Source organism: Genypterus blacodes, unplaced genomic scaffold, assembly GCF_046128005.1.
Source record: "Genypterus blacodes isolate CSIRO-AG114 ecotype Tasmania unplaced genomic scaffold, CSIRO-AGI_Gbla_v1 ptg000062l_1, whole genome shotgun sequence".
NCBI lineage: Eukaryota > Metazoa > Chordata > Actinopteri > Ophidiiformes > Ophidiidae > Genypterus > Genypterus blacodes.
The window spans coordinates 1,618,955-1,637,329 of record NW_027466874.1 but is presented as its reverse complement, the minus strand read 5'-3'; the positions used below and the strand labels follow the sequence as shown (position 1 = coordinate 1,637,329).

Below are 18,375 nucleotides of genomic sequence, written 5' to 3'. Positions count from 1 at the left end.
TTCATCACTTTCTGCTGACAAACTAATTACAGATATGAGAGATTTAATTAAGAATAAATAAATGATACCTTATCCTCCGCAGAGGGTGACCTCACGCCGAGACAACACGAAGTGCCCATGACGGTGATGCGTTGTTGTCCTGGAAAACCGGAAAACGTTTTTCTCTCTGTGTGCCAAGGTGAGTTTCCAATCAAATCCTTGCCGCAGTTGTAATACGCTTAGAAAAACACATGGAATGCAATACTGACAGGACGAGGTGGCCGAGAGGTTAAGGCGATGGACTGCTAATCCATTGTGCTCTGCACGCGTGGGTTCGAATCCCATCCTCGTCGGTGGCTTTTGGCTTGAATTTACCTCATCGGATGAATGTCATGCCTTTCAAATCCATGGAGCCCCTCACACCTCATATCATGTTAGCTTAGGTCCAAAAAATGCAAGCAACTGCAGTCCGACGGAAAACTGAACCCCAAGTCATATACTTCTCCAGTTTTTTCTCACTCAGGACCATGCTTTATCTAAGGACGAGATGGCTGAGCAATGGACTGCTAATCCATTGTGCCCTGCACGCGTCCCATCCTCGTCAGCCAGCATTTAGTTTGTCTTATCTCACAGTGACGGTCCACACTGATGTTCATAAGGATTTACGTGTTGTAATAGTCGCATTAGCAAAGCACCTATCATCTCTTCCGTATTAGTCAGGATGTAACAGCGCACAGGACGAGGTGGCCGAGTGGTTAAGGTGATGGACTGCTAATCCATTGTGCTCTGCACGCATGGGTTCAAAATCCCATCCTCGTCTACTCCCTTCTGACTGGATCGGATTTTTGTACCCATCTCTTACCTTCAAAGGTTCATGCTGATTCCTCTGCCTTGAACCAAAGGCATTACACAGCCCTCGAATTGGTCCTGAGTTGCAGCACTGTAGCTTCCAGTTGCACAAAGTGATTAAGGTGCTTTAAATGCAAAGAGCAAGTTTTGTTGTACTTACTGGATAACAATAAAGAGAATAGAAAAACCAAGAAAGATGAAAATGTGCCATCAGTCCTCTTTAGAAGCCCTTTTATGGCGGCGTTATTGTGTTCTACAGCACGGCTCCTGCTGGTAGTGCTTCTTTCCACTGCATGTGCTCCCATTCGTGTGTGATCTCACCTTAATCAATGTATTCTCCGCTCTGCCTTTGCACGGAATCAATGCACCTGAAACACTATTACTGTTGTGCAAAAAAGTACTCAGATATTGTAACCTAAAGTACACCATTACTGCCTGTGATGCGCTAAACTCCAGCTGAAACCTTCCTCCAACTGGCTAATACGGCCTCCCTAAACAGAAGTGACACAGGGGCATATGCTGGAGGTCTTCTCTGTGATCTAACCATCTCATTATGCTGCCTGGCATGGAGCTGGGAGGAATAATCTGCTTTGGCGAGAGAAACTTGTGCCTAGAATGAGTCCTGGTGTTTTATAGCACGGCATACAGTCGCGTGAGAGCGAGCAAGTAAACTGAAGCTGTGGCTGTTGAAGGCTGCCATGTAGCATTTATGTCTGTGGAAATATGGCCTCTTAGTCCATCAAGAGATATAACTGATTAAGCGGCTGGGTTCAGTGTGACTGATAAGAGCCAAAAGGCAAAGAGAGAGTAAACATGACAGATGTGCATGAAGCTCCGGGTCCATTTTAGATTGAGTCCCTCCTTTCCCTCCTCTTTCTTCTCCAGCCAGTCACTTTTACTTTGTGCCTTTGTGCCTTAAGTCTGATTGAAACTCAAAAAAAGAGAAGAAGAGATTAAATTGCAGATTGAATTGCATCTCAAGGTCACTGAAGTGCTGGAGAAACGCGTTGCAGAAGCAGGTCGTTGCCTGTGGCCAATGGAGGTTCTTACTCTTCCCTCAAAAGCAATTTAGATTTTGTCTGCACTATATCTGACTATTTTACTTCCAATGTTAAAATACACGATGAAAACCAAAACAGCTTTGATCAGATTACACAAAATGTTGCAAACTAATCAATATGTGCAGGATTCTGTGATCTCTTTACAGTTCAATTTAGGTCGCAACCCTTCATGACACCTCATCTTGTTGAAGGTCGGGACCTCATTTGAACATAAACTTGATTCAATGAACCATTGATTCATGCTACGGATTGACTGAAGCATAAATCCCGTGGGTTCAAATCCAATCATCGCTTACATTTTGGATTTGATTCCCTCACAGAATGCAAGTCCTTATACTTCTTGTATCTTCTTCATCTTCGTCCAACACCACTGAAATGGAGCTTATACAAAGTTTGATTCCAACTCAGAGTCAACAATTAACAAACAGTGTTAAATTGCAACAGTTTCCTTGCAAAATCCATATCCTGGCCTTAGAATCCTGTGTCCTCCCTGATCCTCTCTGTGTTTCCCTCTTCCAATAATGTCATTAGCATTAGCACAGCTCCAGTTAGCATCTGGCCTAGATGTTGCGTTAGCAGCAGTTGGAGTTAAATAAGCTTGTGGTATCAGTTTGCTGAATTTTTTTAAAAGGTCAAACCGACATCAAAGGGAGGACGAGGTGGCCGAGTGGTTAAGGCGATGGACTGCTAATCCATTGTGCTCTGCACGCGTGGATTCGAATCCCATCCTCGTCGGTTTTCTTTTGGATTGGCTGTCCTCGCAAAATCCATATCTTGACCTTAGAATCCTGTGTCGTCCCTGATCCTTTCTGTGTTTCCCTGTTCCAATAATGTCATTAGCATTAGCACATCTCCAGTTAGCATCTGGCCTAGATGTTGCGTTAGCAGCAGTTGGAGTTAAATAAGCTTGTGGTATCTGTTTGCTGAATTTTTTTAAAAAGTCCAACTGCGGCAAAGGGAGGACGAGGTGGCCGAGTGGTTAAGGCGATGGACTGCTAATCCTTTGTGCTCTGCATCAGGGGTTCGAATCCCATCCTCGTCGGGTTTCATTTTGGATTGGCTCTCCTCGCAAAATCCATATCCTGGCCATAGAATCCTGTGTCGTCCCTGATCCTTTCTGTGTTTCTCTGTTCCAATAATGTCTATTGCATCAGCAGAGCTCCAGTTAGCATCTTACCTAGATGTTGCGTTAGCAGCAATTGGAGTAAAACAGCTTGTTGGATCTATTTGCTGAATTTTTTTAAAAGGTCAAACTGACATCAAATGGAGGACGAGGTGGCCGAGTGGTTAAGGCGATGGACTGCTAATCCATTGTGCTCTGCACGCGTGGGTTCGAATCCCATCCTCGTCGGTTTTCTTTTGGATTGGCTGTCCTCGCGAAATCCATATCTTGGCCTTAGAATCCTGTGTTGTCCCTGATCCTTTCTGTTTCTCTGTTCCAATAATGTCTATTGCATCAGCAGAGCTCCACTTAGCATCTTACCTAGATGTTGTGTTAGCAGCAGTTAGAGTAAAACAGCTTGTGGGCTCTATTTGCTGAATTTTTTTAAAAGGTCAAACCGACATCAAATGGAGGACGAGGTGGCCGAGTGGTTAAGGCGATGGACTGCTAATCCATTGTGCTCTGCACGCGTGGGTTCGAATCCCATCCTCGTCGGTTTTCCTTTGGATTGGCTGTCCTCGCAAAATCCATATCCTGGCCTTAGAATCCTGTGTCGTCCCTGATCCTTTCTGTGTTTCTCTGTTCCAATAATGTCTATTGCATCAGCAGAGCTCCAGTTAGCATCTTACCTAGATGTTGCGTTAGCAGCAATTGGAGTAAAACAGCTTGTTGGATCTATTTGCTGAATTTTTTTAAAAGGTCAAACTGACATCAAATGGAGGACGAGGTGGCCGAGTGGTTAAGGCGATGGACTGCTAATCCATTGTGCTCTGCACGCGTGGGTTCGAATCCCATCCTCGTCGGTTTTCTTTTGGATTGGCTCTCCTCGCGAAATCCATATCCTGGCCTTAGAATCCTGTGTTGTCCCTGATCCTTTCTGTTTCTCTGTTCCAATAATGTCTATTGCATCAGCAGAGCTCCAGTTAGCATCTTACCTAGATGTTGTGTTAGCAGCAGTTAGAGTAAAACAGCTTGTGGGCTCTATTTGCAGAATTTTTTTAAAAGGTCAAACCGACATCAAATGGAGGACGAGGTGGCCGAGTGGTTAAGGCGATGGACTGCTAATCCATTGTGCTCTACACGTGTGGGTTCGAATCCCATCCTCGTCGGTTGACTTTTGGATTGGCTGTCCTCGCAAAATCCATATCCTGGCCTTAGAATCCTGTGTCATCCCTGATCCTTTCTGTGTTTCCCTGTTTCAATAATGTCATTAGCATTAGCACATCTCCAGTTTGCATCTGGCCTAGATGTTGCGTTAGCAGCAGTTGGTGTTAAATAAGCTTGTGGGCTGTATTTGCTGAATTTTTTTAAAAGGTCAAACCGACATCAAATGGAGGACGAGGTGGCCGAGTGGTTAAGGCGATGGACTGCTAATCCATTGTGCTCTGCACGCGTGGGTTCGAATCCCATCCTCGTCGGTTTTCCTTTGGATTGGCTGTCCTCGCAAAATCCATATCCTGGCCATAGAATCCTGTGTTGTCCCTGATCCTTTCTGTTTCTCTGTTCCAATAATGTCTATTGCATCAGCAGAGCTCCAGTTAGCATCTTACCTAGATGTTGTGTTAGCAGCAGTTAGAGTAAAACAGCTTGTGGGCTCTATTTGCAGAATTTTTTTAAAAGGTCAAACCGACATCAAATGGAGGACGAGGTGGCCGAGTGGTTAAGGCGATGGACTGCTAATCCATTGTGCTCTACACGTGTGGGTTCGAATCCCATCCTCGTCGGTTGACTTTTGGATTGGCTGTCCTCGCAAAATCCATATCCTGGCCTTAGAATCCTGTGTCATCCCTGATCCTTTCTGTGTTTCCCTGTTTCAATAATGTCATTAGCATTAGCACATCTCCAGTTTGCATCTGGCCTAGATGTTGCGTTAGCAGCAGTTGGTGTTAAATAAGCTTGTGGGCTGTATTTGCTGAATTTTTTTAAAAGGTCAAACCGACATCAAATGGAGGAAGAGGTGGCCGAGTGGTTAAGGCGATGGACTGCTAATCCATTGTGCTCTGCACGCGTGGGTTCGAATCCCATCCTCGTCGGTTTTCCTTTGGATTGGCTGTCCTCGCAAAATCCATATCCTGGCCATAGAATCCTGTGTCGTCCCTGATCCTTTCTGTGTTTCCCTGTTCCAATAATGTCATTAGCATTAGCACATCTCGAGTTAGCATCTGGCCTAGATGTTGCGTTAGCAGCAGTTGGAGTTAAATAAGCTTGTGGTATCTGTTTGCTGAATTTTTTTAAAAAATCAAACCGCGGCAAAGGGAGGACGAGGTGGCCGAGTGGTTAAGGCGATGGACTGCTAATCCATTGTGCTCTGCACGCGTGGGTTCGAATCCCATCCTCGTCGGTTTTCTTTTGGATTGGCTCTCCTCGCGATATCCATATCCTGGCCTTAGAATCCTGTGTTGTCCCTGATCCTTTCTGTTTCTCTGTTCCAATAATGTCTATTGCATCAGCAGAGCTCCAGTTAGCATCTTACCTAGATGTTGTGTTAGCAGCAGTTAGAGTAAAACAGCTTGTGGGCTCTATTTGCTGAATTTTTTTAAAAGGTCAAACCGACATCAAATGGAGGACGAGGTGGCCGAGTGGTTAAGGCGATGGACTGCTAATCCATTGTGCTCTGCACGCGTGGGTTCGAATCCCATCCTCGTCGGTTGACTTTTGGATTGGCTGTCCTCGCAAAATCCATATCCTGGCCTTAGAATCCTGTGTTGTCCCTGATCCTTTCTGTGTTCCTCTGTTCCAATAATGTCTATTGCATCAGCAGAGCTCCAGTTAGCATCTTACCTAGATGTTGCGTTAGCAGCAATTGCAGTAAAACAGCTTGTTGGATCTATTTGCTGAATTTTTTTCAAAGGTCAAACTGACATCAAATGGAGGAAGAGGTGGCCGAGTGGTTAAGGCGATGGACTGCTAATCCTTTGTGCTCTGCACGCGTGGGTTCGAATCCCATCCTCGTCGGTTTTCTTTTGGATTGGCTGTCCTCGCGAAATCCATATCCTGGCCTTAGAATCCTGTGTCGTCCCTGATCCTTTCTGTGTTTCCCTGTTCCAATAATGTCATTAGCATTAGCACATCTCCAGTTAGCATCTGGCCTAGATGTTGCGTTAGCAGCAGTTGGAGTTAAATAAGCTTGTGGTATCTGTTTGCTGAATTTTTTTAAAAAGTCAAACCGCCATCAAATGGAGGACGAGGTGGCCGAGTGGTTAAGGCGATGGACTGCTAATCCTTTGTGCTCTGCATGCGTGGGTTCGAATCCCATCCTCGCCGGTTTTCTTTTGGATTGGCTGTCCTCGCGAAATCCATATCCTGGCCTTAGAATCCTGTTTTGTCCCTGATCCTTTCTGTTTCTCTGTTCCAATAATGTCTATTGCATCAGCAGAGCTCCAGTTAGCATCTTACCTAGATGTTGTGTTAGCAGCAGTTAGAGTAAAACAGCTTGTGGGCTCTATTTGCTGAATTTTTTTAAAAGGTCAAACCGACATCAAATGGAGGAAGAGGTGGCCGAGTGGTTAAGGCGATGGACTGCTAATCCATTGTGCTCTGCACGCGTGGGTTCGAATCCCATCCTCGTCGGTTTTCCTTTGGATTGGCTGTCCTCGCAAAATCCATATCCTGGCCTTAGAATCCTGTGTTGTCCCTGATCCTTTCTGTGTTTCTCTGTTCCAATAATGTCAATTGCATCAGCAGAGCTCCAGTTAGCATCCAGGCCTAGATGTTGCGTTAGCAGCAGTTAGAGTAAAACAGCTTGTGGGCTCTATTTGCTAAATTTTTTTAAAAGGTCAAACCGACATCAAATGGAGGACGAGGTGGCCGAGTGGTTAAGGCGATGGACAGCTAATCCATTGTGCTCTGCACGCGTGGGTTCGAATCCCATCCTCGTCGGTTTTCCTTTGGATTGGCTGTCCTCGCAAAATCCATATCCTGGCCTTAGAATCCTGTGTCGTCCCTGATCCTTTCTGTGTTTCTCTGTTCCAATAATGTCTATTGCATCAGCAGAGCTCCAGTTAGCATCTTACCTAGATGTTGCGTTAGCAGCAATTGCAGTAAAACAGCTTGTTGGATCTATTTGCTGAATTTTTTTCAAAGGTCAAACTGACATCAAATGGAGGAGGAGGTGGCCGAGTGGTTAAGGCGATGGACTGCTAATCCTTTGTGCTCTGCACGCGTGGGTTCGAATCCCATCCTCGTCGGTTTTCTTTTGGATTGGCTGTCCTCGCGAAATCCATATCCTGGCCTTAGAATCCTGTGTTGTCCCTGATCCTTTCTGTGTTTCTCTGTTCCAATAATGTCAATTGCATCAGCAGAGCTCCAGTTAGCATCCAGGCCTAGATGTTGCGTTAGCAGCACTTAGAGTAAAACAGCTTGTGGGCTCTATTTGCTGAATTTTTTTAAAAGGTCAAACCGACATCAAATGGAGGACGAGGTGGCCGAGTGGTTAAGGCGATGGACTGCTAATCCATTGTGCTCTGCACGCGTGGGTTCGAATCCCATCCTCGCCGGTTGTCTTTTGGATTGGCTGTCCTCGCAAAATCCATATCTTGGCCTTAGAATCCTGTGTCATCCCTGATCCTTTCTGTGTTTCCCTGTTCCAATAATGTCATTAGCATTAGCACATCTCCAGTTAGCATCTGGCCTAGATGTTGCGTTAGCAGCAGTTGGAGTTAAATAAGCTTGTGGTATCTGTTTGCTGAATTTTTTCAAAGGTCAAACCAACCTCAAAGGGACGATGAGGTGGCCGAGTGGTTAAGGCGATGGACTGCTAATCCTTTGTGCTCTGCACGCGTGGGTTCGAATCCCATCCTCATCGGTTTTGTTTTGGATTGGCTGTTCTCGCGAAATCCATATCCTGGCCTTAGAATCCTGTATTGTCCCTGATCCTTTCTGTGTTTCTCTGTTCCAATAATGTCAATTGCATCAGCAGAGCTCCAGTTAGCATCCAGGCCTAGATGTTGCGTTAGCAGCAGTTAGAGTAAAACAGCTTGTGGGCTCTATTTGCTGAATTTTTTTAAAAGGTCAAACCGACATCAAATGGAGGACGAGGTGGCCGAGTGGTTAAGGCGATGGACTGCTAATCCATTGTGCTCTGCACGCGTGGGTTCGAATCCCATCCTCGTCGGTTTTCCTTTGGATTGGCTGTCCTCGCAAAATCCATATCCTGGCCTTAGAATCCTGTGTTGTCCCTGATCCTTTCTGTGTTTCTCTGTTCCAATAATGTCAATTGCATCAGCAGAGCTCCATTTAGCATCCAGGCCTAGATGTTGCGTTAGCAGCAGTTAGAGTAAAACAGCTTGTGGGCTCTATTTGCTGAATTTTTTTAAAAGGTCAAACCGACATCAAATGGAGGACGAGGTGGCCGAGTGGTTAAGGCGATGGACTGCTAATCCATTGTGCTCTGCACGCGTGGGTTCGAATCCCATCCTCGTCGTTTTTCCTTTGGATTGGCTGTCCTCGCAAAATCCATATCCTGGCCTTAGAATCCTGTGTCGTCCCTGATCCTTTCTGTGTTTCTCTGTTCCAATAATGTCTATTGCATCAGCAGAGCTCCAGTTAGCATCTTACCTAGATGTTGCGTTAGCAGCAATTGCAGTAAAACAGCTTGTTGGATCTATTTGCTGAATTTTTTTCAAAGGTCAAACTGACATCAAATGGAGGACGAGGTGGCCGAGTGGTTAAGGCGATGGACTGCTAATCCTTTGTGCTCTGCAAGCGTGGGTTCGAATCCCATCCTCGTCGGTTTTCTTTTGGATTGGCTGTCCTCGCGAAATCCATATCCTGGCCTTAGAATCCTGTGTTGTCCCTGATCCTTTCTGTGTTTCTCTGTTCCAATAATGTCAATTGCATCAGCAGAGCTCCAGTTAGCATCCAGGCCTAGATGTTGCGTTAGCAGCACTTAGAATAAAACAGCTTGTGGGCTCTATTTGCTGATTTTTTATAAAAGGTCAAACCGACATCAAATGGAGGACGAGGTGGCCGAGTGGTTAAGGCGATGGACTGCTAATCCATTGTGCTCTGCACGCGTGGGTTCGAATCCCATCCTCGTCGGTTTTCTTTTGGATTGGCTGTCCTCGCGAAATCCATATCCTGGCCTTAGAATCCTGTGTCGTCCCTGATCCTTTCTGTGTTTCCCTGTTCCAATAATGTCATTAGCATTAGCACATCTCCAGTTAGCATCTGGCCTAGATGTTGCGTTAGCAGCAGTTGGAGTTAAATAAGCTTGTGGTATCTGTTTGCTGAATTTCTTTTAAAAAGTCAAACCGCCATCAAATGGAGGACGAGGTGGCCGAGTGGTTAAGGCGATGGACAGCTAATCCATTGTGCTCTGCACGCGTGGGTTCGAATCCCATCCTCGTCGGTTTTCCTTTGGATTGGCTGTCCTCGCAAAATCCATATCCTGGCCTTAGAATCCTGTGTCGTCCCTGATCCTTTCTGTGTTTCTCTGTTCCAATAATGTCTATTGCATCAGCAGAGCTCCAGTTAGCATCTTACCTAGATGTTGCGTTAGCAGCAATTGCAGTAAAACAGCTTGTTGGATCTATTTGCTGAATTTTTTTCAAAGGTCAAACTGACATCAAATGGAGGAGGAGGTGGCCGAGTGGTTAAGGCGATGGACTGCTAATCCTTTGTGCTCTGCACGCGTGGGTTCGAATCCCATCCTCGTCGGTTTTCTTTTGGATTGGCTGTCCTCGCGAAATCCATATCCTGGCCTTAGAATCCTGTGTTGTCCCTGATCCTTTCTGTGTTTCTCTGTTCCAATAATGTCAATTGCATCAGCAGAGCTCCAGTTAGCATCCAGGCCTAGATGTTGCGTTAGCAGCACTTAGAGTAAAACAGCTTGTGGGCTCTATTTGCTGAATTTTTTTAAAAGGTCAAACCGACATCAAATGGAGGACGAGGTGGCCGAGTGGTTAAGGCGATGGACTGCTAATCCATTGTGCTCTGCACGCGTGGGTTCGAATCCCATCCTCGCCGGTTGTCTTTTGGATTGGCTGTCCTCGCAAAATCCATATCTTGGCCTTAGAATCCTGTGTCATCCCTGATCCTTTCTGTGTTTCCCTGTTCCAATAATGTCATTAGCATTAGCACATCTCCAGTTAGCATCTGGCCTAGATGTTGCGTTAGCAGCAGTTGGAGTTAAATAAGCTTGTGGTATCTGTTTGCTGAATTTTTTCAAAGGTCAAACCAACCTCAAAGGGACGATGAGGTGGCCGAGTGGTTAAGGCGATGGACTGCTAATCCTTTGTGCTCTGCACGCGTGGGTTCGAATCCCATCCTCATCGGTTTTGTTTTGGATTGGCTGTTCTCGCGAAATCCATATCCTGGCCTTAGAATCCTGTATTGTCCCTGATCCTTTCTGTGTTTCTCTGTTCCAATAATGTCAATTGCATCAGCAGAGCTCCAGTTAGCATCCAGGCCTAGATGTTGCGTTAGCAGCAGTTAGAGTAAAACAGCTTGTGGGCTCTATTTGCTGAATTTTTTTAAAAGGTCAAACCGACATCAAATGGAGGACGAGGTGGCCGAGTGGTTAAGGCGATGGACTGCTAATCCATTGTGCTCTGCACGCGTGGGTTCGAATCCCATCCTCGTCGGTTTTCCTTTGGATTGGCTGTCCTCGCAAAATCCATATCCTGGCCTTAGAATCCTGTGTTGTCCCTGATCCTTTCTGTGTTTCTCTGTTCCAATAATGTCAATTGCATCAGCAGAGCTCCATTTAGCATCCAGGCCTAGATGTTGCGTTAGCAGCAGTTAGAGTAAAACAGCTTGTGGGCTCTATTTGCTGAATTTTTTTAAAAGGTCAAACCGACATCAAATGGAGGACGAGGTGGCCGAGTGGTTAAGGCGATGGACTGCTAATCCATTGTGCTCTGCACGCGTGGGTTCGAATCCCATCCTCGTCGTTTTTCCTTTGGATTGGCTGTCCTCGCAAAATCCATATCCTGGCCTTAGAATCCTGTGTCGTCCCTGATCCTTTCTGTGTTTCTCTGTTCCAATAATGTCTATTGCATCAGCAGAGCTCCAGTTAGCATCTTACCTAGATGTTGCGTTAGCAGCAATTGCAGTAAAACAGCTTGTTGGATCTATTTGCTGAATTTTTTTCAAAGGTCAAACTGACATCAAATGGAGGACGAGGTGGCCGAGTGGTTAAGGCGATGGACTGCTAATCCTTTGTGCTCTGCAAGCGTGGGTTCGAATCCCATCCTCGTCGGTTTTCTTTTGGATTGGCTGTCCTCGCGAAATCCATATCCTGGCCTTAGAATCCTGTGTTGTCCCTGATCCTTTCTGTGTTTCTCTGTTCCAATAATGTCAATTGCATCAGCAGAGCTCCAATTAGCATCCAGGCCTAGATGTTGCGTTAGCAGCACTTAGAATAAAACAGCTTGTGGGCTCTATTTGCTGATTTTTTATAAAAGGTCAAACCGACATCAAATGGAGGACGAGGTGGCCGAGTGGTTAAGGCGATGGACTGCTAATCCATTGTGCTCTGCACGCGTGGGTTCGAATCCCATCCTCGTCGGTTTTCTTTTGGATTGGCTGTCCTCGCGAAATCCATATCCTGGCCTTAGAATCCTGTGTCGTCCCTGATCCTTTCTGTGTTTCCCTGTTCCAATAATGTCATTAGCATTAGCACATCTCCAGTTAGCATCTGGCCTAGATGTTGCGTTAGCAGCAGTTGGAGTTAAATAAGCTTGTGGTATCTGTTTGCTGAATTTCTTTTAAAAAGTCAAACCGCCATCAAATGGAGGACGAGGTGGCCGAGTGGTTAAGGCGATGGACTGCTAATCCTTTGTGCTCTGCATGCGTGGGTTCGAATCCCATCCTCGTCGGTTTTCTTTTGGATTGGCTGTCCTCGCGAAATCCATATCCTGGCCTTAGAATCCTGTTTTGTCCCTGATCCTTTCTGTTTCTCTGTTCCAATAATGTCTATTGCATCAGCAGAGCTCCAGTTAGCATCTTACCTAGATGTTGTGTTAGCAGCAGTTAGAGTAAAACAGCTTGTGGGCTCTATTTGCTGAATTTTTTTAAAAGGTCAAACCGACATCAAATGGAGGAAGAGGTGGCCGAGTGGTTAAGGCGATGGACTGCTAATCCATTGTGCTCTGCACGCGTGGGTTCGAATCCCATCCTCGTCGGTTTTCCTTTGGATTGGCTGTCCTCGCAAAATCCATATCCTGGCCTTAGAATCCTGTGTTGTCCCTGATCCTTTCTGTGTTTCTCTGTTCCAATAATGTCAATTGCATCAGCAGAGCTCCAGTTAGCATCCAGGCCTAGATGTTGCGTTAGCAGCAGTTAGAGTAAAACAGCTTGTGGGCTCTATTTGCTAAATTTTTTTAAAAGGTCAAACCGACATCAAATGGAGGACGAGGTGGCCGAGTGGTTAAGGCGATGGACTGCTAATCCATTGTGCTCTGCACGCGTGGGTTCGAATCCCATCCTCGTCGGTTTTCCTTTGGATTGGCTGTCCTCGCAAAATCCATATCCTGGCCTTAGAATCCTGTGTTGTCCCTGATCCTTTCTGTGTTTCTCTGTTCCAATAATGTCAATTGCATCAGCAGAGCTCCAGTTAGCATCCAGGCCTAGATGTTGCGTTAGCAGCACTTAGAGTAAAACAGCTTGTGGGCTCTATTTGCTGAATTTTTTTAAAAGGTCAAACCGACATCAAATGGAGGACGAGGTGGCCGAGTGGTTAAGGCGATGGACTGCTAATCCATTGTGCTCTGCACGCGTGGGTTCGAATCCCATCCTCGCTGGTTGTCTTTTGGATTGGCTGTCCTCGCAAAATCCATATCTTGGCCTTAGAATCCTGTGTCATCCCTGATCCTTTCTGTGTTTCCCTGTTCCAATAATGTCATTAGCATTAGCACATCTCCAGTTAGCATCTGGCCTAGATGTTGCGTTAGCAGCAGTTGGAGTTAAATAAGCTTGTGGTATCTGTTTGCTGAATTTTTTCAAAGGTCAAACCAACCTCAAAGGGATGATGAGGTGGCCGAGTGGTTAAGGCGATGGACTGCTAATCCTTTGTGCTCTGCACGCGTGGGTCCCATCCTCGTCGGTTTTCCTTTGGATTGGCTGTCCTCGCAAAATCCATATCCTGGCCTTAGAATCCTGTGTTGTCCCTGATCCTTTCTGTGTTTCTCTGTTCCAATAATGTCAATTGCATCAGCAGAGCTCCAGTTAGCATCCAGGCCTAGATGTTGCGTTAGCAGCAGTTAGAGTAAAACAGCTTGTGGGCTCTATTTGCTAAATTTTTTTAAAAGGTCAAACCGACATCAAATGGAGGACGAGGTGGCCGAGTGGTTAAGGCGATGGACTGCTAATCCATTGTGCTCTGCACGCGTGGGTTCGAATCCCATCCTCGTCGTTTTTCCTTTGGATTGGCTGTCCTCGCAAAATCCATATCCTGGCCTTAGAATCCTGTGTCGTCCCTGATCCTTTCTGTGTTTCTCTGTTCCAATAATGTCTATTGCATCAGCAGAGCTCCAGTTAGCATCTTACCTAGATGTTGCGTTAGCAGCAATTGCAGTAAAACAGCTTGTTGGATCTATTTGCTGAATTTTTTTCAAAGGTCAAACTGACATCAAATGGAGGACGAGGTGGCCGAGTGGTTAAGGCGATGGACTGCTAATCCTTTGTGCTCTGCAAGCGTGGGTTCGAATCCCATCCTCGTCGGTTTTCTTTTGGATTGGCTGTCCTCGCGAAATCCATATCCTGGCCTTAGAATCCTGTGTTGTCCCTGATCCTTTCTGTGTTTCTCTGTTCCAATAATGTCAATTGCATCAGCAGAGCTCCAGTTAGCATCCAGGCCTAGATGTTGCGTTAGCAGCACTTAGAATAAAACAGCTTGTGGGCTCTATTTGCTGATTTTTTATAAAAGGTCAAACCGACATCAAATGGAGGACGAGGTGGCCGAGTGGTTAAGGCGATGGACTGCTAATCCATTGTGCTCTGCACGCGTGGGTTCGAATCCCATCCTCGTCGGTTGTCTTTTGGATTGGCTGTCCTCGCAAAATCCATATCTTGGCCTTAGAATCCTGTGTCATCCCTGATCCTTTCTGTGTTTCCCTGTTCCAATAATGTCATTAGCATTAGCACATCTCCAGTTAGCATCTGGCCTAGATGTTGCGTTAGCAGCAGTTGGAGTTAAATAAGCTTGTGGTATCTGTTTGCTGAATTTTTTCAAAGGTCAAACCAACCTCAAAGGGACGATGAGGTGGCCGAGTGGTTAAGGCGATGGACTGCTAATCCTTTGTGCTCTGCACGCGTGGGTTCGAATCCCATTCTCGTCGGTTTTGTTTTGGATTTGCTGTTCTCGCGAAATCCATATCCTGGCCTTAGAATCCTGTGTTGTCCCTGATCCTTTCTGTGTTTCTCTGTTCCAATAATGTCAATTGCATCAGCAGAGCTCCAGTTAGCATCCAGGCCTAGATGTTGCGTTAGCAGCAGTTAGAGTAAAACAGCTTGTGGGCTCTATTTGCTGAATTTTTTTAAAAGGTCAAACCGACATCAAATGGAGGACGAGGTGGCCGAGTGGTTAAGGCGATGGACTGCTAATCCATTGTGCTCTGCACGCGTGGGTTCGAATCCCATCCTCGTCGGTTTTCCTTTGGATTGGCTGTCCTCGCAAAATCCATATCCTGGCCTTAGAATCCTGTGTCGTCCCTGATCCTTTCTGTGTTTCTCTGTTCCAATAATGTCTATTGCATCAGCAGAGCTCCAGTTAGCATCTTACCTAGATGTTGCGTTAGCAGCAATTGCAGTAAAACAGCTTGTTGGATCTATTTGCTGAATTTTTTTAAAAGGTCAAACTGACATCAAATGGAGGACGAGGTGGCCGAGTGGTTAAGGCGATGGACTGCTAATCCTTTGTGCTCTGCACGCGTGGGTTCGAATCCCATCCTCGTCGGTTTTCTTTTGGATTGGCTGTCCTCGCGAAATCCATATCCTGGCCTTAGAATCCTGTGTTGTCCCTGATCCTTTCTGTGTTTCTCTGTTCCAATAATGTCAATTGCATCAGCAGAGCTCCAGTTAGCATCCAGGCCTAGATGTTGCGTTAGCAGCACTTAGAGTAAAACAGCTTGTGGGCTCTATTTGCTGAATTTTTTTAAAAGGTCAAACCGACATCAAATGGAGGACGAGGTGGCCGAGTGGTTAAGGCGATGGACTGCTAATCCATTGTGCTCTGCACGCGTGGGTTCGAATCCCATCCTCGCCGGTTGTCTTTTGGATTGGCTGTCCTCGCAAAATCCATATCTTGGCCTTAGAATCCTGTGTCATCCCTGATCCTTTCTGTGTTTCCCTGTTCCAATAATGTCATTAGCATTAGCACATCTCCAGTTAGCATCTGGCCTAGATGTTGCGTTAGCAGCAGTTGGAGTTAAATAAGCTTGTGGTATCTGTTTGCTGAATTTTTTCAAAGGTCAAACCAACCTCAAAGGGACGATGAGGTGGCCGAGTGGTTAAGGCGATGGACTGCTAATCCATTGTGCTCTGCACGCGTGGGTTCGAATCCCATCCTCGTCGGTTTTCTTTTGGATTGGCTGTTCTCGCGAAATCCATATCCTGGCCTTAGAATCCTGTGTTGTCCCTGATCCTTTCTGTGTTTCTCTGTTCCAATAATGTCAATTGCATCAGCAGAGCTCCAGTTAGCATCCAGGCCTAGATGTTGCGTTAGCAGCAGTTAGAGTAAAACAGCTTGTGGGCTCTATTTGCTGAATTTTTTTAAAAGGTCAAACCGACATCAAATGGAGGAAGAGGTGGCCGAGTGGTTAAGGCGATGGACTGCTGATCCATTGTGCTCTGCACGCGTGGGTTCGAATCCCATCCTCGTCGGTTGTCTTTTGGATTGGCTGTCCTCGCAAAATCCATATCTTGGCCTTAGAAACCTGTGTCATCCCTGATCCTTTCTGTGTTTCCCTGTTCCAATAATGTCATTAGCATTAGCACATCTCCAGTTAGCATCTGGCCTAGATGTTGCGTTAGCAGCAGTTGGAGTTAAATAAGCTTGTGGTATCTGTTTGCTGAATTTTTTCAAAGGTCAAACCAACCTCAAAGAGACGATGAGGTGGCTGAGTGGTTAAGGCGATGGACTGCTAATCCTTTGTGCTCTGCACGCGTGGGTTCGAATCCCATCCCTGTCGGTTTTGTTTTGGATTGGCTGTTCTCGCGAAATCCATATCCTGGCCTTAGAATCCTGTGTTGTCCCTGATCCTTTCTGTGTTTCTCTGTTCCAATAATGTCAATTGCATCAGCAGAGCTCCAGTTAGCATCCAGGCCTAGATGTTGCGTTAGCAGCAGTTAGAGTAAAACAGCTTGTGGGCTCTATTTGCTGAATTTTTTTAAAAGGTCAAACCGACATCAAATGGAGGACGAGGTGGCCGAGTGGTTAAGGCGATGGACTGCTAATCCATTGTGCTCTGCAGGCGTGGGTTCGAATCCCATCCTCGTCGGTTTTCCTTTGGATTGGCTGTCCTCGCAAAATCCATATCCTGGCCTTAGAATCCTGTGTCGTCCCTGATCCTTTCTGTGTTTCTCTGTTCCAATAATGTCTATTGCATCAGCAGAGCTCCAGTTAGCATCTTACCTAGATGTTGCGTTAGCAGCAATTGCAGTAAAACAGCTTGTTGGATCTATTTGCTGAATTTTTTTCAAAGGTCAAACTGACATCAAATGGAGGACGAGGTGGCCGAGTGGTTAAGGCGATGGACTGCTAATCCTTTGTGCTCTGCACGCGTGGGTTCGAATCCCATCCTCGTCGGTTTTCTTTTGGATTGGCTGTCCTCGCGAAATCCATATCCTGGCCATAGAATCCTGTGTTGTCCCTGATCCTTTCTGTGTTTCTCTGTTCCAATAATGTCAATTGCATCAGCAGAGCTCCAGTTAGCATCCAGGCCTAGATGTTGCGTTAGCAGCAGTTAGAGTAAAACAGCTTGTGGGCTCTATTTGCTGAATTTTTTTAAAAGGTCAAACCGACATTAAATGGAGGACGATGTGGCCGAGTGGTTAAGGCGATGGACTGCTAATCCATTGTGCTCTGCACGCGTGGGTTTGAATCCCATCCTCGTTGGTTTTCCTTTGGATTGGCTGTCCTCGCGAAATCCATATCCTGGCCTTAGAATCCTGTGTCGTCCCTGATCCTTTCTGTGTTTCCCTGTTCCAATAATGTCATTAGCATTAGCACATCTCGAGTTAGCATCTGGCCTAGATGTTGCGTTAGCAGCAGTTGGAGTTAAATAAGCTTGTGGTATCTGTTTGCTGAATTTTTTTAAAAAGTCAAACCAACCCCAAAGGGAGGACGAGGTGGCCGAGTGGTTAAGGCGATGGACTGCTAATCCTTTGTGCTCTGCATGCGTGGGTTCGAATCCCATCCTCGTCGGGTTTTGTTTTGGATTGGCTCTCCTCGCAAAATCCATATCCTGGCCTTAGAATCATGTGTCGTCCCTGATCCTTTCTGTGTTTCTCTGTTCCAATAATGTCTATTGCATCAGCAGAGCTCCAGTTAGCATCTTACCTAGATGTTGCGTTAGCAGCAATTGGAGTAAAACAGCTTGTTGGATCTATTTGCTGATTTTTTTTAAAAGGTCAAACTGACATCAAATGCAGGACGAGGTGGCCGAGTGGTTAAGGCGATGGACTGCTAATCCATTGTGCTCTGCACGCGTGGGTTCGAATCCCATCCTCGTCGGTTTTCTTTTGGATTGGCTGTCCTCGCGAAATCCATATCCTGGCCTTAGAATCCTGTGTTGTCCCTGATCCTTTCTGTGGTTCTCTGTTCCAATAATGTCAATTGCATCAGCAGAGCTCCAGTTAGCATCCAGGCCTAGATGTTGCGTTAGCAGCACTTAGAGTAAAACAGCTTGTGGGCTCAATTTGCTGATTTTTTTTAAAAGGTCAAACCGACATCTAAGGGAGGACGAGGTGGCCGTGTTGTTAAGTTTTGGTCTGCTAATCCTTTGTGCTCTGCACGCGTGGGTTCGAATCCCATCCTTGTTGGGTTTTGTTTTGGATTGGCTGTCCTCGCAAAATCCATATCCTGGCCTTAGAATCCTGTGTCGTCCCTGATCCTTTCCGTGTTTCTCTGTTCCAATAATGTCAATTGCATAAGCAGAGCTCCAGTTAGCATCCGGCCTAGATGTTGTGTTAGCAGCAGTTGGAGAAAAAATAGCTTGTGGGACCCATTTGCTGAAATTTTTTTACAAGGTCAAACCTACACCAGAAAGAGGACGAGGTGGCGGAGTGGTTAAGGCGTTGGACAGCTAATCCTTTGTGCTCTGTACTCTGGATTCGAATCTCATCGTCTTTGCTTGGCTTTTGGATCAACTTGTTAGATTTTCA

The 18,375-nt window shown here is 46.0% G+C and overlaps 51 non-coding genes across 51 annotated transcripts; all 51 read left to right on the top strand.

Annotated features, from left to right (window-relative positions):
- The first annotated feature begins 250 nt into the window (after nucleotides 1-250).
- Nucleotides 251-332, top strand: trnas-gcu (transfer RNA serine (anticodon GCU)). The gene has a single exon. It is a non-coding gene; the product is annotated as a tRNA-Ser (tRNA).
- A 384-nt stretch (nucleotides 333-716) lies between these two features.
- trnas-gcu (transfer RNA serine (anticodon GCU)) lies at nucleotides 717-799 on the top strand. The gene has a single exon. It is a non-coding gene; the product is annotated as a tRNA-Ser (tRNA).
- Nucleotides 800-2,542: 1,743 nt separating this feature from the next.
- On the top strand, nucleotides 2,543-2,624 carry trnas-gcu (transfer RNA serine (anticodon GCU)). The gene has a single exon. It is a non-coding gene; the product is annotated as a tRNA-Ser (tRNA).
- A 226-nt stretch (nucleotides 2,625-2,850) lies between these two features.
- On the top strand, nucleotides 2,851-2,931 carry trnas-gcu (transfer RNA serine (anticodon GCU)). Its single transcript has one exon. It is a non-coding gene; the product is annotated as a tRNA-Ser (tRNA).
- A 227-nt stretch (nucleotides 2,932-3,158) lies between these two features.
- trnas-gcu (transfer RNA serine (anticodon GCU)) lies at nucleotides 3,159-3,240 on the top strand. The gene has a single exon. It is a non-coding gene; the product is annotated as a tRNA-Ser (tRNA).
- Nucleotides 3,241-3,464: 224 nt separating this feature from the next.
- On the top strand, nucleotides 3,465-3,546 carry trnas-gcu (transfer RNA serine (anticodon GCU)). The gene has a single exon. It is a non-coding gene; the product is annotated as a tRNA-Ser (tRNA).
- Nucleotides 3,547-3,772: 226 nt separating this feature from the next.
- trnas-gcu (transfer RNA serine (anticodon GCU)) lies at nucleotides 3,773-3,854 on the top strand. Its single transcript has one exon. It is a non-coding gene; the product is annotated as a tRNA-Ser (tRNA).
- A 224-nt stretch (nucleotides 3,855-4,078) lies between these two features.
- Nucleotides 4,079-4,160, top strand: trnas-gcu (transfer RNA serine (anticodon GCU)). The gene has a single exon. It is a non-coding gene; the product is annotated as a tRNA-Ser (tRNA).
- A 227-nt stretch (nucleotides 4,161-4,387) lies between these two features.
- trnas-gcu (transfer RNA serine (anticodon GCU)) lies at nucleotides 4,388-4,469 on the top strand. Its single transcript has one exon. It is a non-coding gene; the product is annotated as a tRNA-Ser (tRNA).
- Nucleotides 4,470-4,693: 224 nt separating this feature from the next.
- On the top strand, nucleotides 4,694-4,775 carry trnas-gcu (transfer RNA serine (anticodon GCU)). The gene has a single exon. It is a non-coding gene; the product is annotated as a tRNA-Ser (tRNA).
- Nucleotides 4,776-5,002: 227 nt separating this feature from the next.
- trnas-gcu (transfer RNA serine (anticodon GCU)) lies at nucleotides 5,003-5,084 on the top strand. Its single transcript has one exon. It is a non-coding gene; the product is annotated as a tRNA-Ser (tRNA).
- A 226-nt stretch (nucleotides 5,085-5,310) lies between these two features.
- trnas-gcu (transfer RNA serine (anticodon GCU)) lies at nucleotides 5,311-5,392 on the top strand. Its single transcript has one exon. It is a non-coding gene; the product is annotated as a tRNA-Ser (tRNA).
- A 224-nt stretch (nucleotides 5,393-5,616) lies between these two features.
- trnas-gcu (transfer RNA serine (anticodon GCU)) lies at nucleotides 5,617-5,698 on the top strand. Its single transcript has one exon. It is a non-coding gene; the product is annotated as a tRNA-Ser (tRNA).
- Nucleotides 5,699-5,924: 226 nt separating this feature from the next.
- On the top strand, nucleotides 5,925-6,006 carry trnas-gcu (transfer RNA serine (anticodon GCU)). The gene has a single exon. It is a non-coding gene; the product is annotated as a tRNA-Ser (tRNA).
- A 226-nt stretch (nucleotides 6,007-6,232) lies between these two features.
- Nucleotides 6,233-6,315, top strand: trnas-gcu (transfer RNA serine (anticodon GCU)). Its single transcript has one exon. It is a non-coding gene; the product is annotated as a tRNA-Ser (tRNA).
- Nucleotides 6,316-6,539: 224 nt separating this feature from the next.
- On the top strand, nucleotides 6,540-6,621 carry trnas-gcu (transfer RNA serine (anticodon GCU)). The gene has a single exon. It is a non-coding gene; the product is annotated as a tRNA-Ser (tRNA).
- Nucleotides 6,622-6,848: 227 nt separating this feature from the next.
- trnas-gcu (transfer RNA serine (anticodon GCU)) lies at nucleotides 6,849-6,930 on the top strand. Its single transcript has one exon. It is a non-coding gene; the product is annotated as a tRNA-Ser (tRNA).
- Nucleotides 6,931-7,156: 226 nt separating this feature from the next.
- On the top strand, nucleotides 7,157-7,238 carry trnas-gcu (transfer RNA serine (anticodon GCU)). The gene has a single exon. It is a non-coding gene; the product is annotated as a tRNA-Ser (tRNA).
- A 226-nt stretch (nucleotides 7,239-7,464) lies between these two features.
- Nucleotides 7,465-7,547, top strand: trnas-gcu (transfer RNA serine (anticodon GCU)). Its single transcript has one exon. It is a non-coding gene; the product is annotated as a tRNA-Ser (tRNA).
- Nucleotides 7,548-7,773: 226 nt separating this feature from the next.
- Nucleotides 7,774-7,855, top strand: trnas-gcu (transfer RNA serine (anticodon GCU)). Its single transcript has one exon. It is a non-coding gene; the product is annotated as a tRNA-Ser (tRNA).
- Nucleotides 7,856-8,082: 227 nt separating this feature from the next.
- Nucleotides 8,083-8,164, top strand: trnas-gcu (transfer RNA serine (anticodon GCU)). Its single transcript has one exon. It is a non-coding gene; the product is annotated as a tRNA-Ser (tRNA).
- A 227-nt stretch (nucleotides 8,165-8,391) lies between these two features.
- trnas-gcu (transfer RNA serine (anticodon GCU)) lies at nucleotides 8,392-8,473 on the top strand. Its single transcript has one exon. It is a non-coding gene; the product is annotated as a tRNA-Ser (tRNA).
- A 226-nt stretch (nucleotides 8,474-8,699) lies between these two features.
- trnas-gcu (transfer RNA serine (anticodon GCU)) lies at nucleotides 8,700-8,781 on the top strand. The gene has a single exon. It is a non-coding gene; the product is annotated as a tRNA-Ser (tRNA).
- A 227-nt stretch (nucleotides 8,782-9,008) lies between these two features.
- On the top strand, nucleotides 9,009-9,090 carry trnas-gcu (transfer RNA serine (anticodon GCU)). Its single transcript has one exon. It is a non-coding gene; the product is annotated as a tRNA-Ser (tRNA).
- Nucleotides 9,091-9,318: 228 nt separating this feature from the next.
- On the top strand, nucleotides 9,319-9,400 carry trnas-gcu (transfer RNA serine (anticodon GCU)). Its single transcript has one exon. It is a non-coding gene; the product is annotated as a tRNA-Ser (tRNA).
- Nucleotides 9,401-9,626: 226 nt separating this feature from the next.
- On the top strand, nucleotides 9,627-9,708 carry trnas-gcu (transfer RNA serine (anticodon GCU)). Its single transcript has one exon. It is a non-coding gene; the product is annotated as a tRNA-Ser (tRNA).
- Nucleotides 9,709-9,934: 226 nt separating this feature from the next.
- trnas-gcu (transfer RNA serine (anticodon GCU)) lies at nucleotides 9,935-10,017 on the top strand. Its single transcript has one exon. It is a non-coding gene; the product is annotated as a tRNA-Ser (tRNA).
- Nucleotides 10,018-10,243: 226 nt separating this feature from the next.
- Nucleotides 10,244-10,325, top strand: trnas-gcu (transfer RNA serine (anticodon GCU)). The gene has a single exon. It is a non-coding gene; the product is annotated as a tRNA-Ser (tRNA).
- Nucleotides 10,326-10,552: 227 nt separating this feature from the next.
- trnas-gcu (transfer RNA serine (anticodon GCU)) lies at nucleotides 10,553-10,634 on the top strand. The gene has a single exon. It is a non-coding gene; the product is annotated as a tRNA-Ser (tRNA).
- Nucleotides 10,635-10,861: 227 nt separating this feature from the next.
- Nucleotides 10,862-10,943, top strand: trnas-gcu (transfer RNA serine (anticodon GCU)). The gene has a single exon. It is a non-coding gene; the product is annotated as a tRNA-Ser (tRNA).
- Nucleotides 10,944-11,169: 226 nt separating this feature from the next.
- trnas-gcu (transfer RNA serine (anticodon GCU)) lies at nucleotides 11,170-11,251 on the top strand. The gene has a single exon. It is a non-coding gene; the product is annotated as a tRNA-Ser (tRNA).
- Nucleotides 11,252-11,478: 227 nt separating this feature from the next.
- trnas-gcu (transfer RNA serine (anticodon GCU)) lies at nucleotides 11,479-11,560 on the top strand. The gene has a single exon. It is a non-coding gene; the product is annotated as a tRNA-Ser (tRNA).
- A 228-nt stretch (nucleotides 11,561-11,788) lies between these two features.
- trnas-gcu (transfer RNA serine (anticodon GCU)) lies at nucleotides 11,789-11,870 on the top strand. The gene has a single exon. It is a non-coding gene; the product is annotated as a tRNA-Ser (tRNA).
- Nucleotides 11,871-12,094: 224 nt separating this feature from the next.
- Nucleotides 12,095-12,176, top strand: trnas-gcu (transfer RNA serine (anticodon GCU)). The gene has a single exon. It is a non-coding gene; the product is annotated as a tRNA-Ser (tRNA).
- A 227-nt stretch (nucleotides 12,177-12,403) lies between these two features.
- Nucleotides 12,404-12,485, top strand: trnas-gcu (transfer RNA serine (anticodon GCU)). The gene has a single exon. It is a non-coding gene; the product is annotated as a tRNA-Ser (tRNA).
- A 226-nt stretch (nucleotides 12,486-12,711) lies between these two features.
- trnas-gcu (transfer RNA serine (anticodon GCU)) lies at nucleotides 12,712-12,794 on the top strand. The gene has a single exon. It is a non-coding gene; the product is annotated as a tRNA-Ser (tRNA).
- A 529-nt stretch (nucleotides 12,795-13,323) lies between these two features.
- trnas-gcu (transfer RNA serine (anticodon GCU)) lies at nucleotides 13,324-13,405 on the top strand. The gene has a single exon. It is a non-coding gene; the product is annotated as a tRNA-Ser (tRNA).
- A 226-nt stretch (nucleotides 13,406-13,631) lies between these two features.
- On the top strand, nucleotides 13,632-13,713 carry trnas-gcu (transfer RNA serine (anticodon GCU)). The gene has a single exon. It is a non-coding gene; the product is annotated as a tRNA-Ser (tRNA).
- A 227-nt stretch (nucleotides 13,714-13,940) lies between these two features.
- On the top strand, nucleotides 13,941-14,022 carry trnas-gcu (transfer RNA serine (anticodon GCU)). The gene has a single exon. It is a non-coding gene; the product is annotated as a tRNA-Ser (tRNA).
- A 226-nt stretch (nucleotides 14,023-14,248) lies between these two features.
- trnas-gcu (transfer RNA serine (anticodon GCU)) lies at nucleotides 14,249-14,330 on the top strand. Its single transcript has one exon. It is a non-coding gene; the product is annotated as a tRNA-Ser (tRNA).
- Nucleotides 14,331-14,557: 227 nt separating this feature from the next.
- trnas-gcu (transfer RNA serine (anticodon GCU)) lies at nucleotides 14,558-14,639 on the top strand. Its single transcript has one exon. It is a non-coding gene; the product is annotated as a tRNA-Ser (tRNA).
- Nucleotides 14,640-14,865: 226 nt separating this feature from the next.
- Nucleotides 14,866-14,947, top strand: trnas-gcu (transfer RNA serine (anticodon GCU)). Its single transcript has one exon. It is a non-coding gene; the product is annotated as a tRNA-Ser (tRNA).
- A 226-nt stretch (nucleotides 14,948-15,173) lies between these two features.
- On the top strand, nucleotides 15,174-15,256 carry trnas-gcu (transfer RNA serine (anticodon GCU)). The gene has a single exon. It is a non-coding gene; the product is annotated as a tRNA-Ser (tRNA).
- A 226-nt stretch (nucleotides 15,257-15,482) lies between these two features.
- Nucleotides 15,483-15,564, top strand: trnas-gcu (transfer RNA serine (anticodon GCU)). The gene has a single exon. It is a non-coding gene; the product is annotated as a tRNA-Ser (tRNA).
- Nucleotides 15,565-15,791: 227 nt separating this feature from the next.
- Nucleotides 15,792-15,873, top strand: trnas-gcu (transfer RNA serine (anticodon GCU)). The gene has a single exon. It is a non-coding gene; the product is annotated as a tRNA-Ser (tRNA).
- A 226-nt stretch (nucleotides 15,874-16,099) lies between these two features.
- Nucleotides 16,100-16,181, top strand: trnas-gcu (transfer RNA serine (anticodon GCU)). The gene has a single exon. It is a non-coding gene; the product is annotated as a tRNA-Ser (tRNA).
- Nucleotides 16,182-16,408: 227 nt separating this feature from the next.
- On the top strand, nucleotides 16,409-16,490 carry trnas-gcu (transfer RNA serine (anticodon GCU)). Its single transcript has one exon. It is a non-coding gene; the product is annotated as a tRNA-Ser (tRNA).
- Nucleotides 16,491-16,716: 226 nt separating this feature from the next.
- On the top strand, nucleotides 16,717-16,798 carry trnas-gcu (transfer RNA serine (anticodon GCU)). Its single transcript has one exon. It is a non-coding gene; the product is annotated as a tRNA-Ser (tRNA).
- Nucleotides 16,799-17,025: 227 nt separating this feature from the next.
- trnas-gcu (transfer RNA serine (anticodon GCU)) lies at nucleotides 17,026-17,107 on the top strand. Its single transcript has one exon. It is a non-coding gene; the product is annotated as a tRNA-Ser (tRNA).
- Nucleotides 17,108-17,334: 227 nt separating this feature from the next.
- On the top strand, nucleotides 17,335-17,416 carry trnas-gcu (transfer RNA serine (anticodon GCU)). Its single transcript has one exon. It is a non-coding gene; the product is annotated as a tRNA-Ser (tRNA).
- Nucleotides 17,417-17,643: 227 nt separating this feature from the next.
- trnas-gcu (transfer RNA serine (anticodon GCU)) lies at nucleotides 17,644-17,725 on the top strand. Its single transcript has one exon. It is a non-coding gene; the product is annotated as a tRNA-Ser (tRNA).
- Nucleotides 17,726-18,375: the final 650 nt, after the last annotated feature.